The 16,674-nt window shown below is 51.9% G+C and overlaps 1 long non-coding RNA gene across 1 annotated transcript; it reads left to right on the top strand.

Moving 5' to 3' along the window:
• Positions 1–38: 38 nt before the first annotated feature.
• On the top strand, positions 39–15,036 carry LOC115599805. The gene is made up of 3 exons (XR_003988610.1): positions 39–100; positions 14,347–14,695; positions 14,806–15,036. It is a non-coding gene; the product is annotated as an uncharacterized LOC115599805 (long non-coding RNA).
• The last annotated feature ends 1,638 nt before the right edge of the window (positions 15,037–16,674 follow it).

Here is a 16,674-nt window from a genome sequence, read left to right as displayed (position 1 = left end):
ACCGGCAGCGGCTTTCCCAGAAGCGGGAGGAGCTTCCTGACAAACATCCCCCGCCCCGCCGCCTCCGGGAGACACCGGGCGCATGCTCCGGAGGGGCACGGTGAGGGCAGCGGTGTGTGTGGGGGTGCTCAGTGCGCAGGCGTCGTGCCCGGGTAGCGGCCGCCGGTCGCCTCGGGGTGGTCCCGGGTCTTGGCTCCGGTCCCGGCGCCTCGGGTCCGGGCAGGGTCGGGCTCAGGGAGGGAGGCGGGAATCGGACCCTGGGCTGGTACCGTGGGTGCGGAGCGGTTCGGTCCCCGCCTCTCGGTGTTGCGGTGCCTGAGGAAGGCGCCGGGGCGAGGCGGGCGCGCGTTTTACCGAGGCAGCGTGACCGGTGCCGTTTGCGGAGCTGCGGGGGCTGCGGGTTGGGAGGAGCTGCGGGGAGAGCGCTGCGTTTGCAGGCTGAGCCCGTCCTGGCTTAGACATTGAACTGCGTGGGGCCGGAGGAGCTGAGGGCTCTGCTGCCTTTGGGCGTTCTGAGCCCCTTCCCTTCCCGCACTGGGATGTCAGGAGCAGTGCTCCCCCCCGGGCCGTGCTGCTCCTCCCCGGGATGTCTGTCTGTCTGTCTGTCTGTCTGACCAGGCCACGGGAGACATGAGGAGGATTCATTCCCGGTCACTCTGGAGGTGACTGGCAGGGTGGTGTCAGTCCTGCTGTGGTAAAAAATCTTCTTGAGCAGTGTAAGTTTGAACTAACTTTGATAGGTTGAGGGTTTTTTTTTTCTTCCCCACATGCAGCCTGTGATGCTCCCATCCAGTAATCCACAGCTTATTCCTCAGATGCTGATTTTTCCAAGTATTGTTCTTTGCTTTTCACCCTGGAGGAAGGGACAGTTGGGTACCCCCTGCTCACTGCCTCAGAGAGGGGACAGTCATGGGAAGTAAATCATTTCAGAGGTAACACTTTCAGAGCTCTCAAGAAAAGATTGATAGAGTTGCTTATTCCCTCTGGATTTGGAGTCCCTGTGTGACATACATGCTTTGTCCCATGCAAGGAGGATGACTCAGAGTCTGATAACTCAGGCTGTGCCTGAGCAGTCTTGAGATTTACAGCAGTCAGATCCATATCCCTCACCTTTGGCGTAGACTGGCTCCCTACAGAGGTGGGAGCCAGAGTGAAGTCTGCTCAGACTCTTCATGTAGTTTGGAGAGAACTTTTTTTAGTTCTCAGAGCTCTTTCCTTAGAGACTGTATCATGTTGCAAAATAATACCTTATTTCTCAGTTACAGTACAAAACCACAGTTCAGTGAACCTATTACAGCAGGTCAGTACCGTGCCTGGTGACATACTGTGTCACTAGGCTGTTCTGCAGCTACTCCAGTGTTTTGGAAATTATTAAAGTGGTACTAAAAGGTGTTGGACATGGGGTTGCTATCACCAGGTCAGCTCTTGCAAGGAGGTAGCCAGTGGTTCTGGGTGGTTTTCAGTCCCTCTGAGTGGGGTGTCTGGAGAGAACTCAGCTGCAGGGATGGGTCCATGTTCTGTGTGTCCCTGCGCTGGGGTGACAAGTGTTCTGGTCACAGAGCCCTGGGTCCACCCATCTGCATTCCCTCAGGAAAGCATCATCCTCACCTCCAAGCAGTAGGAAAAAACCACCTCAAGTGAGGGAAGAGTTGCAATAATAGCTGGTCCCATCCTTTTCAACCTCTCTTGCTGTTCACTTGAGGCATGTGGAGTGTCTGCTGGTCAAGATAAAGAACAATGAGAAATGTTACAAGGCAAAGCTTTTCAGGAGGTGAAATGATTTGCCAGCTTTTCCTACCTTTAAAAGTCTGAGGGAGCCTTTGCTAGGTTATTTTTGCCAGAGTTGTTGAGGTGATCATAATGTTGCATCTTGAGCTATTTATGACCTTGACATTTTTATTGCAGTGGAAAGAAGATTAAACAAACTTTTAACAGAATACAATAGAGTTTAGGACTCATTTTGTGGCTTTTGAACAAACCATACTTTCCACTGAAGTTTTACTCTGTAATTGTCTGAGGAGGGCAGGCAGGAGGTGTAAAGGACTGAGGCTCTGAGAAGCATGGCTGGAACCTGCCACAAGCCCAGGTTTGCTCCTGAAATCCAGAATATTCTGCTCTTGTTTTGTGGTTAAGTTAAATGAAGGGATCAGTGGTCGCAATCAGCTTAGAGTAGAGAAGTTTGTCAGTCTTGAAGCTGTGCAAATGTCTTGAAGCACAAAGTGTAAATAATGTCATCATGACTGCTCCAGTCAGCAAGCAGTGTTTGTGGCAGAGTGACAGCTCAAAGGTGTGAAGTTGGAAGTAACTCAGGTCTGTACTGATAGCTGAGAGGTCTGCTGGCCCCTGTGCAGCAGAGAAAGCATGTTTGGAGGTGAGCCCATTGGGTGACCCAGCCCCAGAGCAGACACCCAGCTGGTGGAGGCAGAGCTGGGACCTGGAGGTTTAGGTCAGACACTGGGAAGAATTTCTTTCCTGAAGGAGTGCTGAGGGCTGGGGACAGCCTGCCCAGGGAGCTGGTGGAGTCCCTGTGCCTGGAAGAAGTGTGTACATGTGGCACTTCAGGACATGCTCTGGTGGCCCAGATTTTGAGAGTTTGGGTTTGTTGGTGTGGTTTGTTCTGTGTTTGGGTTTGTGTGTGTGTCTGTGAGTTCAGAGGTCCCTCCCTGTGGTTCTGTGGCCCCTGCTCTGCCCCCTCGCACAGAGGCACAGGCAGCCAGGCTCGGGGCTCTGCTGGTGTAAAACCCTCAAGTAGTTCTCAGGGTGAGGCCAAATGGAGCAAATACAAATGTAACTGAGTTCCTGGGTTTGTAAATTGCAGAGGGTTTGCAGTTACTCGGTTTGGAGAAGTAACTCAGCAATTAATTGGAGCTAAATCCTCCTTCCTTTGGGTGACTCAGTAATGTCAAGCCCTACTTCTCAGAGTGGGATTCTGGTTACAGCTCAGAGAGCACACTGAGTTTCACAAAAGGCCTTTTGTTCCTGCCTGGCTTGATGACAGTGATCTACTCTGGGACTACTGATCAAACAAACTTCTCAGCTTGGAGTTTTTGACCTGGAATTATTCCATGTTTGGTGCTCGCTCAGTGTGTGAGTTACAGATAGGGAAAGAACTTGAACCAGGTGGGCCTTGGGCAGTGTGAGCTTCAGAGCTGGGGACAGCTCACCCCATGGCAGCTGAAATTCATCCTCATCCCAACAACCCTGCCTCACCCCAGGGGATAGAGTTTTCAACCACTTGCCTCAGGTTTAAGTTCTGAAGAATGAAGCAGCAGTCACTGGTGCCTTAGGTTGCTGCTGGCTTTCCCAGAGTCATTCTTCTTGATTCGAGGTCTCCCTTTGAAAAGAGGATCACCTACTTCAGTTTGTGTTGGGGTTTGGTGTCAGGCCATGGGTGGCTGCTCTGGAGAACCTGTCAGGAGTAACTCTGGGGGTTGGGGTGCTCAGGCAGTGGGGTTGCTGGGCATAGGGCATCCCTAGGAGCTGGATATTGTCTGAGGGGACCTTAGGGGACTCTGCTGTACCTTGGGCATGGGAAGAGCTCCTCCAGCGGGTAGTGTGGGAAAGGGTGAGCAGCAGTGCTCTGCCCTCCAGGAGGGACAGGGATGGATGTGAGGAACACAGGAACACTCCTGAGGGCTGGGAGAGACCCAAGCTTTTACACCTCAGTAGCCAGACTCAGCTCTTGCCTGTGTTGCTGGGACTTCTGGAGCCAACCAGAGCCACCATGTGCAGCCTGGGCTTCTCAGCTCTTTCATTCTTCAGAACTTAAACCTGAAGCAACTGGTTGAAAACTTCACCATTAAAAAGTTTCACTTCCCAAAGAGTGCTGTTCTATAAATACCCTGTGCAGTGGGGTATGACATTTACTCCCACACACCAGACACAGCATGCTTTGTAACTTGCATACTCCAGGCCTTAACCCTTGAGTAAACACAGGGCAAGGAACTCTCTTCTTGTGTGGGACAGACTGGTGCTGCAGCCTGGGACCTGCTGCAGGTTGCCCTGGAGTAAAGAGGAGTACAGTGGCACCCAGAATTACTGCACTGAGGCTGGAGAAGCTCCTGTCTGCAACTCTCTGGGTGCCATGGAGCTGTTGCCTTAGGAATAACAGTGCTTTATACACCAACACAGCTCAGAGCAGTCTCCTGCCCAAACCAAAAGAAATCCTTAAGGTGGCTTGCTTCAATTTCTGAGTTTGGTACCAATTTATGGCCCTTGGCAATTTTTTTAGCCCCTTAGCTTCAAGCCCATGTGAGCCATGATGAGGCTTTTCTCTCATTCAGTACAAGTTGTGTTACACTCTGTGGCTCTGCTGGAAACTTCAGCAGTTGGCTCTGTCCTCTGGAGGGTGCCCTGAAGTGCTCAGGAGCTGCTGTTCTACAAATGTCCTATATAAATATCTAGAGATCCTCTCTCTACACACACATATCTATCTATCTATCTATCTATCTATCTATCTATCTAATCTATCTAATCTATCTATCTAATCTATCTATCTATCTATCTATCTAATCTATCTATCTATCTAATCTATCTATCTATCTCAGTGGGAGTAGGTTTGCAATATCCCTTGTTGAGAAAGAAATGCAGACACTGGGATTTAACCATGAATGGGTGATTTTATCTCCTCCTCTTACACACCATGACTCCAGGCAAGCTGTCTGCCTCAGGCCTGAACCTGAGCTGGGTTAGCAGAGCAGCTCTGAGGGACACAGAGCCCCAGGTGTCCAGAGACCTTCCTGGTATCCTGCTGGCACGGGGCTGTTAAAAGATGATGCAGAAGGATCTGGAGAACTGAATGCCAAGGCTGGCAATAGGCTGGGAGGGACCCAAACAAACAGGTCTGCTGCTGATCTCTGCTCCACAACACTGAGGTAATTCCTTTCAGCTGAATGACAAATTCATGGCTCCTGTCAGTGAAAAATAAGAAACAGCCTCAATGGCTTGCAAAGTTTTTCATCAGCTCCTTTGAATACCAAAGAGTTCAATTAATGGGAGTTTGGCCTCTGCAGGGAATACACTTCTGTACAGCTTCCTCTTATCTTTGCCAAAATATGATCAAATTGCTTGTCTTTCTGAACAACTTCTACTTTTGGCTCTGCTCTATCACCAGGAAACACATGGAGCAGTGGAGCAGCTGTGTGTCCTGTCCAGAAGGAGCTGTGGAGCAGAGCTGGGTGCACAGGGAGCAGGGCTTGGGCTCACCGTAAGCTTTGATTTTTGTCTCTCTGCTGTAGAGGTCATCTGAGAATGTCAGCACTTCACCAGCCAGCTTCTGGGAAGGTGAATCTTCATCAGGTTCTTCTGCAGAGGCACCAGAGTGCCCTTAGGAAAAGACAAAATGAGGACTGGAAAGATAAAGCCAGGATGATTGAAAGCAGCCTCTGCTTGGGGGTTTTGTCTGCCCAGATCAAGGATATTTGAGGGTTATTTTCATGTAGATGATGACAGGATTTCTCTTGGAGTGATGACTCCTTTTTGGGAAGGGGCTTAAAGAGTTTTGAAACTCAGCTCTCTAAAAATGAGAGTCCCATTGCACCAGAAGCAGAGATGGCACCCAGTGAAGCCTTACAGCATCTGAGATATTTAAGAATATATCAGAAAATGAGCCCAAAGTCTTTGTCAGGATGTGACAATATTCACATGGGGCTGGTTTTTCTTTAACCCCCAGCTCTGAGAGTTAAGCAGTACATGAAGAATTCTGATGTTGCTTTTTATAAAAAGAAGCTTTATCTGTAGTGTGGAGAGATCAAGCTGATGAATTTTAAGAAGTTGAGAGTTTGACAGCACTACTTGGATTAAATATTCCTTTAACCAGAAACTCCTTAACCCTAAACAAGAAGCAGCTTCCTCTGAAGAAACTGCCTGTGATCCAGTTGTCAGAAATACATCCCAGCTACAACTTCTGCTCATTAGCACTTAGGGCTTCAGATCCAGTACTTTGGGGGGAAAATTTGCTGGGTTTTCAGAGTGGCTTCTTGAAGGACTTTGTAGAGATCAGTGACCAAGAAGTGGAGATGCAGCCAAAGCAGATCAGGACTGAAGTGTTTCAGCAGGAGGAGGAGCCAGGGTTGGTTCTTGCTCTCAGGTTTTGCTTTGTGTATAAAGAGGACTTTGTTCTTAGATAGCTGGGCTTCTCATATCCCACTTGCAGTTTCATGATGTAACACAGTGGTGATAAAATGTTAGTTATTATTATTATCCCTGGCTGTTAATGTTACACACTTCCAAGATGCTAAGTGGCAGAGTCCAAGAGCCACATGGCCTCACTTCCTTCCTGAGCTGTGCTGTGCAGGTCATTCCAAAATAATTCCAGGTTTGTTGCAAGTGTGATGCCTGGCAAAACCCCTTGGATTTATGTTTCAGCTGAGCAAACTCTGCTCTGCTCCTGTCAGACCCCACCTGGAGTCCTGTGTCCAGTTCTGGAGTCCCCAGCACCAGAAGGACACAGAGCTCCTGGGAGGTGTCCAGAGGAGCCACTGAAATGCTCAGAGGGCTGAGCAGCTCCCTGGGAAGCCAGGCTGAGGGATTGGGGTTGTTCAGCCTGGAGAAGAGGAGGCTCCCAGGGGAGCTCAGAGCAACCTTCCAATATCTGAAGGGGCTCCAAGAAAGCTGGGGGAGGGCTTTGGACACGGGGGGGTAGGGAGAGGACAAGGGGAATGGGTTAAAACTTGGAGAGAAAGGGGAGATTGAGGTTGGGGTTTGGCTGGGCTGGAACACTGCACCTTTAATCTATTAGGATGCTCCCCACAGGCACAGCCAGCCCCAGCTTCCTCTGGAAAAAATGGCAAGACATGGAACCCCCCTTGGGATACAGCAAGGATCTGATCCCAGCTCACACCTGCACTGCCAGCACCAACTGATGAGCAGTGCCCAAAGAGCAAACGGGGGGACACCTCAGGGGTTTGGGAAGGCTGAGACATTGCAGCCACCTGGCAGGAATTGATGCTGCTGGAATGTGCCTGGGCTGTATCACAGAGCCAGGAATAAAGGTCTGGGGAGAGGACATGGATTCATTCCTGTTATAAACTGGGCTTAGGAAACTTCAGCCTCAGCTTTAGGGAACCTCTCTGGAGGTCACCAGAGCTTCATTCTCCCTTTGCAGTGTTTGGTGCAGCACATCTGTTGGGTGCAGAATCCTGCTGGGTGCAGATGAGGAGGGGACCAGAAACCCTTGCTGGGCTCTGGGGATAGAGCTGATCCTTTTCTGCCAGATGTAAACCTTTCTGTTGATCAAATCCAAAGGAAGTTTGGGAGGAAAAGGAAATGGAGTCAGCAAGAGGTTTCCAGCCAGCAGCACGCACGTGACCTGAGCTCCCTCCTCATCCTGCTGCCCCTGCACTGGGGACAGCAAGGCAGAGTGTTCCTGCAGGGGAACTCAGGACCATGAAAGGGGACAGGATATGTCCAGTCATGGACTTCTGTTACTCTCAGATGCTTAAACCACCTTGAGCCTGACTCTGTCAGAAGGGACCTGTGCAGACCTGGTCACAGGGCTATTGGGATTCAGGTCTTGTGCTGCCACTGCAACAAAGAGATCAGGAAAGGTTCAAAAAGACTTGGAGGACTGATGGGAGGTGGGACAAACCCACCTGGCAGCCTAAAGCAACATCATACTGTGAGGAAAGGTTGGGGATTGATCAGTCTCCAGTGAGGATTCTGTTGTTAGAGGATATTTATATGAGCAAATAAAGGAATAACAAGTGCCAACAGCCAGGAGGAGAAAGGAGGCAAACCCAGATCAGCAGGAAGGGAGGGAAAGGCTTGTTGGATCCACTTTAACCATTCTGCATCTGTGAAGTCCTGAAACCAAATCAAGTTTCTGTCTACACTTCAGGCTTGACCACACCTCCTGCAGCAACTCCTCCATTCACATAAATGGGTCTTGTAAATTAAATGGGTCTTGTAAAATAAATGGGTCTTTCCACACTGTGGAGTTGCAGCAGAAGTGGTTGTTCTCTCCCAGCCCTGGCTGGTGTGGTGTCACACTGCAGATGATTTGGCTCAGAGACAAACTCCTGGGTTTGGCTCCTGTAACCCCGGATGTGAGGAGAAAGTTTTCATCAGCAGGGTCCTGAGATGCTCTTGCAACAAACATCACGGGGAAAGCTGCTGCCTTGCCAAGCTCAGATGGGAGCCTCATTCTGCTCTCCATGTTTGCAGGCTGAGACATGTCTGAAGCAATCAAAGACATTACAGATAAGAGCAACAACTCTCATGTTAGATAGAAAGTGGCTTCTGCCTTGTGAAGATAAGCAATAGGTTGGGTTTTTTAACATAAAGGCACAAGTTTAAAAAGTCACTTGAAACCCTTCCCCCTCATCCCATCCCTCCAGGCCCTTGTCCCAAGTCCCTCCCCAGCTTTCCTGGAGCCCCTTCAGGCACTGGAAGGTGCTCTAAGGTCTCCCCATGGGATCCTTCTCTTCTCCAGCCTCAACACCCCCAACTCTCTCCCCCTGGCTCCAGAGCTGCTCCAGCCCTCCCAGCAGCTCCAGGGCCTCCTCTGGAATGGCTCCAGCAGCTCCGTGTCCTTCTGCTGATGGGGACCCCAGGGCTGGACACATCTTTACCCCAGGGGGGTCTCCACAGAGGGGGGCAGAGGGGACAGTCCCCTCCCTGTCCCTGCTCTCAGGCTCTAGGGACAGCCCAGGACACTGCACTGGTGAGGCAGATGAAGGTCACCTTGTCACCAGCTGGAGGGGGAAGCAGGACATTCCAGCTGTGCCCCTGCAGCTTTACATGAACCCCTGGCACTGCTGTGCTGGGGTAAAACCTAAGCAGGTAACAGGGCAGAGGGGAAGGAGCCCCAGGACAGGTCCTGTCCCACTGAACCTTCCTGGTTCCCATCCATCTGCAGCTTCAGAAATTCTCTGGTTTGGGGCTCAGCAGCCCCCATGGGAGCTCCCACTGTTGGACACAAAGCAGGAGAATCTAGAAGTTCTCTGGGCCCCTCACTGAGCTGTTTCCCAGCATCACCACAGACACCACTCCATGGTTTTCTCTCTGCAGGAATCACTAATTCCTGAAAATTGGTGTTTGTGTGTTTGCTGCCAGGAGGAGAGGCCACGGTCACACCTCCTGCCCCTTCCCAGCCTTGTTGTGTGCCTGGAAAACAAGGAAACCCAAACAGAGCTCGGGGCTCTTCCAAACCCAGTGACATCACGGAGCAGCCAAACATGTGATTTCCAGAAGCTGAAAGGAACCTCTCTGCAGGAGAGGGAGAGGAGCTGCCCGGGAGCCAGGGGCTTCCAGAGGAAAGGCTTCATCTGCTCTCCCGGGAGGTTGTGTTCCAGCAGGATCCCTTCCCCAGGAGGTGGGAGCTCTGGAGGCTGATGCAGAACAGGCTGCAGCCTTTGGAGAAGGAAACCACTCAAAACTTTTGATCTGACTTTAGATTTTTGAGCCTGTTTCCTGGGAAATTGGTTTAATCTCTCTCAGAGCCGTGCAAATATTGGTGGTTTTTTCCAAGAGAATGGGAGCAGGGTGGGTGCAGCTTCCTGGTGTAGTGTGGTGAGAAAAGGGCTGGAAGGACATCCCAGCCCCTGGCTCCTTTGGGCCTGTGGGGCAGAGGGATGCTGACCCCATGGATGGGGCTTTCTTCTGCACCCAGGTCCCTGCCAGCACCTCCATCCCTTGTCCCATTCCACTCCAGCCTCGGGATGAAGGGGAGGGAACAGAGAGGGGGAGAGCAGCTCTGCTGGGCCAGGGAGTGGTGGAGCCCAACTTGGGTCCCACAAGGGTCCCTTTGATCCCAGCACAGCTTGATCCCTCCTTGGCTGCAGGGACCAGGACAGAGGCCACAAACGCTGCAGGACAACAAATCCAAGTGAGGAAACCTGGGAGGTGCTGTCTGAGAGCACCCCCAGCCCCAGGAGCTTCCCCAGCTCTGCAACCCCCAGAGCTGGGCTGGGAGAGAGGATTCCTGAGACCTTCCAGCTTCTCTTTCCTGAAAGCTGATTTCTGGGGATTAGCAGATGTCTTTGTTGGGAGCCTGGGCACCTGCCAAGGATTACTGTAAACCCTTGGCAAGGTGCAGGCTCCTGGCACAGAGGGGCAGCCACAGCTCAGGGTGCTGAGCAGCACCTAGGGGCTTCCCCCTCCCCAGGGCCCTGTTCAGGAAACCCCCCGGGCTGGGGCAATGTGGGGAGAGCTTGGAGCCCTGAAACATCGGGGGGGGTTTCTCTGAAGAGGGTTGGTTTTCCCATTTTTCCAAGCAAGGAGGGGTAAAGGAGTCACTTTGCCCATTGACTGGGAATGGGGATGGCTGCTCCCAGCCCTCGGGAGTCTCCCGGGGTTGGATGGGGTCCCACACAGTGGGCACTGTGAGGACAGGGACAGCAACAGAGGCTGGGGAGGAGCAGCAATGGGAAAAAAGACCTGGGAGTGCAAGGGGATCAAAAACGACATGAGCCCCAAAGGCCAAATGCCTCCTGGGCTGCACCAAGAGAAGGGGGGGTCTGGAACCCCCAGCACCAGGAGGATGTGGAGCATGTCCAGAGAGGGACAGGAAAATGCTCAGAGGGCTGAGCAGCTCCCTGTGAGGACAGGCTGAGGAGTTGGGGTTGTTCAGAATGGAGAAGAGGAGGCTCCAAAGTGACCTCAGAGCAACCTTCCCATATCTGAAGGGGCTGAGGAGGAGTTTTTCACAAGTGAGAGCACAAGGGGCCATGGTTTTAAACTGAAAGAGGGGAGGTTTAGGTTGGACACTGGGAAAAGGTTCTTCACTGTGAGGGTTGTAGGACCCTGGAGTAGGTTGCCCAGTGGCAGTGTTGAAGGTTGGATGGGGCTTGGAGCCCCCTGGGCTGGTGGGAGGTGTCCCTGCCCATGGCAGGGGTGGCACTGGGGGGGCTTTGAGGTCCCTTCCAACCCAAACTATTCAAACAAAGAAAAAGTACATGACCTTTTTCAGCCTGTCAGGGACTGAGCCTGCTGGTACCTTGCTGAGTGGCACCAGCAATTAATTACCTCCCCTGTTACAACACACTCTGCTTCCAGTCTCATCATGCCTCAGTTGGCCTGCGTGCATTTTTCTTTTCTCTGCCAGATGGAAGAACCCTCCAGTTCATCCAGTTCACAGCTCATCCAGTGTCCAACTGCCAGAAATCAAATCTTTCCTGAGCTGTGGGTAGCATCCTGGGTGTGGGATCCCAGTCCCTCTTCAGATTCCCCAGCCTGCCAACACCAGCTCCCAGGCTGCCTCTGGTCCCTCATCCCACCTTCGAGATCCCAATTTCCCCATCATTCTGAGCCAGTAACCCCCATCCTGCAGACAGGAACTGTTCAGTGTGGGGCTCCAGCATTTAGGAGGGATGTGAAGGTCCTTGGATGCACCCAGAGCAGGAGGAGAGGGCTGGAAGGGCTGTCCTGTGAGGAGCATCCTCTGGAGACCTGGAGGCTCTGACTTCATCACTCTCTGCAGCTTCCTGAGGAAGGGAGGTGGAGAGGGAGGTGCTGGGCTCTTCTCCCTGGGATCCGGGGACAGGACATGTGGTAATGGTTCAGAGCTGTGTCAGGGGGGGTCAGACTGGACATTAGGAAACATTTCTTTACCAGGAGGGTGAGGAAGCACTGCAGGAGCCTTCCTGGGAGGTTGTTAAGGGTCTGTTCCAGTCTGTGCCCATCATCTGTTCCTTTGAGACCACCACCTTCCTCACCTCTTTCCCTTTGCTCACATCCACCTCTCTCAGGGATGGAGGTGGCACCAGGCTCATTCCCAGCCTCCAGCCCCTGGATCCAAATGGTGTCCCTGTCCCAGGCTGGTGGCAGCATCAGACCCTGATTCCCAGTGGCCTGGCTCCATCTAGTGCTGGTCCCCAGCTGGGACCCTGGGACAGGGTGACCCCAGGTGAGTGCTGGGGGGGTGGCCCAGCCCAGGCCCTGGTGAGGCCAGGACACGCTCAGCACCTCAGCTCCTGGGTGTTATCCCTGGGAAGGTGCCTGGGATCTCATCCCTGAAGGCATCGTGGGGTGGCAGAGAGAGCTGGTGCTGAGGAAGAGGCTGCAAGGGCTTCTCCTGACTCTCAGTGAGGATGAAGGCTTCCAACCATGCAACAAGTTCTCTTGGCCTCTCCTCTGGCAAAGGGCAGAGTCAGGATGAGACCAGGGTGATGGGCAGAACTCTGGGGCTTCTCTGGTTGCTGCTGTGTGGTGGTTGAACTGGGACCAGGGGAGGGGAGAGAGGAGGAAGAATCACAGAATGGAACCACAGGGTGGTTCAGTTTGGATGTGAGTTTCACAGCTCGTCCAGTCCAACCCTTGCAGTCACCAGGGACACCTCCCCCCAGACCAGGGTGCCCAGATCCCCATCCAGCCTGACCTGGAATGGCTCCAGGGATGGGGCTTCACCCACCTCTTTGGGCACCCTTGGCCTGGGGTCAGCACCCTCAGCATAAAGGGTTAATTCCTTCTGTCTTGTCTGAGTCTTCAGCTTAAAAACATTGTCCCTTGTCCTGTCACTACAAGCCTTGGAAAAATTGTCTTGAGCTTTCTCAGAGGCCTCCTCTGGCTCTTGAAAGGTGTCAGTGAGGTCTCCCTGGAGCCTTCTCCAGATGGAACCTCTCAGCTCCAGGGCTGCTCCAACCCCTGGAGCACTCAGCAGGAGCTGAGGAACCCAGAGCTGGGCAAAAGGAAGGAGCCTGGGGGGAAACTCCTACAGTGGATGTTGTACTGGGAATATTTTATATTCCTCAGCACCCTGGGTGGCTTTGCTCTGGTCTGGGTGTAGGACAAGAACAGATCCCTGAGCAGAAGGCAGTGAAGAGGGGTGGGGACACTGGGATGCAGACACCTGCATTTGGTGCCCATCTGGTCCTGTCCTGCTGGCACAGCTCAACAGTTCCCACTCCAGGAACCCCCAGGAGAAGGGGAATTGTGGTGGGGACACTGGGATTCACTGGGCTATGGCGAGGTTCATTCATGGAGCACTCAGGTGTTCCTGGCTTTTCTTGGAGCAGAACCACTCTGTGCCCTCTGCTGGACTCCAAGGACCTGGAACACTTTGTCCCTGCTCTTCCCTGGGGGTTCCTTCCCAGGACATCTCATCCCCAGGGATCTGGGTGCTGCTGGGCACAGTGTTTGCTGGTGACACAAACCTGGGAGTGGTTGTGCTGCCATCCAGAGGGACCTGGGGAAATGGGCTTGCAGAACCTCGTGCACTTCAACACTTCCTCAGGCACCAACCTTGCATCCCATCTGTGCCAAACTTTATGTCTTTGCTTTGCCCTGTGACAACGAATTCCCTCTGCTCAGAGAGATCAGAGGTGGGCAGGACCCTGGGGTCCCTCTCAGAGAGGTGACCTGGGCTCACACCTTACCCCAACCATTTCACTTATTTGAAATCCACAGAACTCTTCCCTGTCTGAGCCCATCACGGATTTGCTGATCCCAGCTCTGACAACCAGAAGTGAAGTCAGCCCAGTCCTGGGCTCCAGGGAGAACTGATCGGTGCTGCCCCAGCTGGGGAGCACTGAGGTGCAGACCCAGGGCCTCTCTTTGCCTTTTCTATTTCTTTGAATCTCTGCTGAGCTGCACCCAGCTCTGCTCCATGATTTGAGGGGGGGGTTTCAGGTTCTCCCACACCCCCGGGTGGAGTTTTCCAAGGAACTGGAGCACAGAGGAGCTGAAGGTCCTGGCTAGCAGGCTCTGCTGCTGCTTGGCCTCATGGCTGGGGCTCTTCTCCCCGAGCCAGGAGAGCTCCAGGTTGGTGCCTGTTCTTGGGAGGAAGCTGCTTCACATTGCAACACGTTTCCAACAGACTGATTGGGAAAGTTCATGCCCTCAGGGGTCCTTTTGCTAGCATGGCATGAGCTGGGTGAGGAATGTGTCACATTGAGATGCTGATACCAGGCAGCTGAAGTCACCAGCCAGGGGGTTGGGTTTTGGTAAGATACAGGAATTGTAAAGATTTGAGATAAAGGGAAATACTTATGCAGATTTTTTACATTCTTTTGGCACTGGATCTTCCAGGCATTTCACTGCATCTTTGGTATCCAGAAACCTTCCCCTTGAACTAGAATTCCTACATGGAAGCTGCATCCCATTACACCTGGGTTAATGTGGAATGGGATAGAATAGAATCACAGAATGGGCTGCACTGGAAAGGACCTTAAAGCCCATCCAGATCCATCCCTGTGCCATGGGCAGGGACCCCTCCCACAGCCCAGGGGGCTCCAAGCCCCATCCAGCCTTCAACAGTGCCAGGGATGGGGCAGCCACAGCTTCTGGGGGCAGCCTGGGCCAGGAGCAGAAAGCAATGCAGGGAGATTGCAATTCACCTTCAAAGCCTTTTCTTTTTTTTTTTTTTTTTTTTTTTTTTAATATGTAAATTTGGAGCTGCTTTTTTTACAGGGAACCATGGTGTGATCTGGGCATCTTCTCCTTTCTCCAAGAGGAGGGCAGGGAAAGCAGCTGTTCTATTGCTTGAAACATCTGCAGGAAACAAGAGAGATGATGGATAAAAATGGCCCAATACATCATCTATTGTCATGAAAGCCACCACGATCAGGATCTCTCAGGTCACATCAACAGGGAGGAAAAAGCCTGGTGGAACTGGATATTTATTTGGTGCAGCCCTTTTGGTTTCTGAAGCCTGCACAAAGGCTGTTGGTCCTTCCCAAATTCCTGCTGTGCTGCCTTTCCTTGCTCCTGCTGCCTTCTCCTCTGGCCCTGCACCCTTGGGATGCTCACACCAGGCCAGGTCAGTGCAATCCCCCAGCAGATCCCAGCAAGGTTTCCTCCCCCCAAGGACTGGGGACCTGTTCCTTCCTCACTGCCACTGCTCCTGATGAACCTTCCTTTCTTTCCTAGAGACATGGATTAGTGGAAATCTAGGAAACAGGACCTACGAGGGAAGAAGATAAGAATTGGGTATTTTGGTCCAGAGAGGAGAAGCCTGAGGAAGAGGAGGCAGCTGTGGATCTCTGTCTGACCTCCAGACCTCCCTCAGCAGCTGCTTTTCCTGCACTGCTGTGATAAGCACCCTCCAGTAAATAAAAAGGATAAAAAGCTGCCATGAAGAGGAAGGGAATAAACTCTTCTCTGTGTCTGCCTGGAGAGGATGAGAAATCATGGGATGAAGCTGCTGGAAGAGCTTTAGTCAGACATTTGAGAGTTGCCTAAATGTAAATAGAGCAGATTGCCTGATGTCAGATCTCTGGGAGTGGAAGTTTTAGGGAGGAAAAAAAAAAAAAGAAAATAACCACAGATTAGACAAACACTCATCAGGAAGGGTTTAAGCTTCTCTACTTCTGTTTCCAACAGCCTCACAGCTCCAGGCAGTCCTTTAGCTGCAGGCAGCCTTGGACCAGATCCTTCTCTCCAAGAGTGGGGTTTTGGGTGAGGTGTTGGCTCCCTTCAAGGTGAGGAGGTGAGGATCCTTCTGCCTTGCTGCAGGGGAGTCAGTGCTGTGTCCTGCTGCCATGGGGGAAGGATGGAGAAACACCCTGAGAACATCAGAGCAGGAGCAGGCTGAGCTTTGGCAAAGATCTCCAGACTCAAAAAAAGGTGGTTTTTTGTTTGGTTTTTTTTGTTTGTTTGTTTTTAAAGAGTTTCAATGGAAACCACTTGGCTGTCATACAATGGGGTAACAGGGCACCCTAGCTCAGCCTGGGGCTCCATCACTTCCCTGCTTCACCACAGCTCCAGGCAAGGAGATGACATCTGGACATTTTTATCCAGGCTGCTGCAAAACTTGCTGCAGCCATAGCTGACACCTCAGGATGTTTCCCTTCTCTTCACATCAGTCTGGTGGTTTGGGCTGCATCCCCACCTCTCCTCAGCATGGGGAATCACAAGCACACACGAGGAGATGCTGGGGCTCATAGCAAATCTTTTGCCAGAGGGCAAAGTTCCTTTCCAGGAAAGAGAAAACAAAAATGTTGGAAGGTGCTGAGGGACAAGACAGCCTCACAACCAAGTGTGCTGCCTCCAGGTCCTCTGGCTCCTCCACCCTCTCCTCCCAGAATGACAAACATCCTGAGGAGGATTCTCAGGAACAGGTTTGGGAAAGATTTTCCCTGATTAGAAGCAAAGGCATCTTGGATTCCTGCTTTCTGTCCCAGACTGGCTTGCTCTGTTTCACTGTCCTGCAAGGGGATGTTAACAAACACCTCTGTGACCCCTGTGCTCCCAGTATAAACCACTTTGTGCAGCAGTCCCATTAGAGACTTGGGAAGTCTCATTTCTGTCTTTATAATAGTTCCTGGAAAACTCCATAAAAGAAATCCAGTATCCACTTCATCCAATTACAAGAGGCCTGGGAACTCAATATTTAGGTTTGTTTACAGTCCAACATCCTCCTCCTTGGCTGGAGACCAAAACATTATTTATTGTCTGTGTGACAGACTGAACATGTTGAGGTGATGTAATTTTCTTTTCTACTTCCCCTTTTGAAGAGAAAAAAAAACAGAGAAGAGGGAAGGGTGTTTGTTACCCACTCACCACTGGTTAGTGCTGGTCCAGGGAGTTCTTTACCAGCAGTGAAACTGTAGAAAGGAGGAAGGTGACTGAATGACACAGAAATGTCAGAGGAAGCTAAGAAAGAAGAACTGAAGTATTGATATAATTTATCAACAACAAAACTCATGCTTTGAAAGGGGGACCAGGCAGGTGATTGTAGCAGGAGGAGCCTTTCTTGCTCCTGAGGCTTGATGAGCTGCTGACCTCTCCATGCCTCGC

The sequence above is a fragment of the Calypte anna genome, chromosome 27 (assembly GCF_003957555.1).
Source record: "Calypte anna isolate BGI_N300 chromosome 27, bCalAnn1_v1.p, whole genome shotgun sequence".
Classification (NCBI taxonomy): domain Eukaryota; kingdom Metazoa; phylum Chordata; class Aves; order Apodiformes; family Trochilidae; genus Calypte; species Calypte anna.
This window is presented reverse-complemented; position numbering and strand designations above follow the sequence as displayed.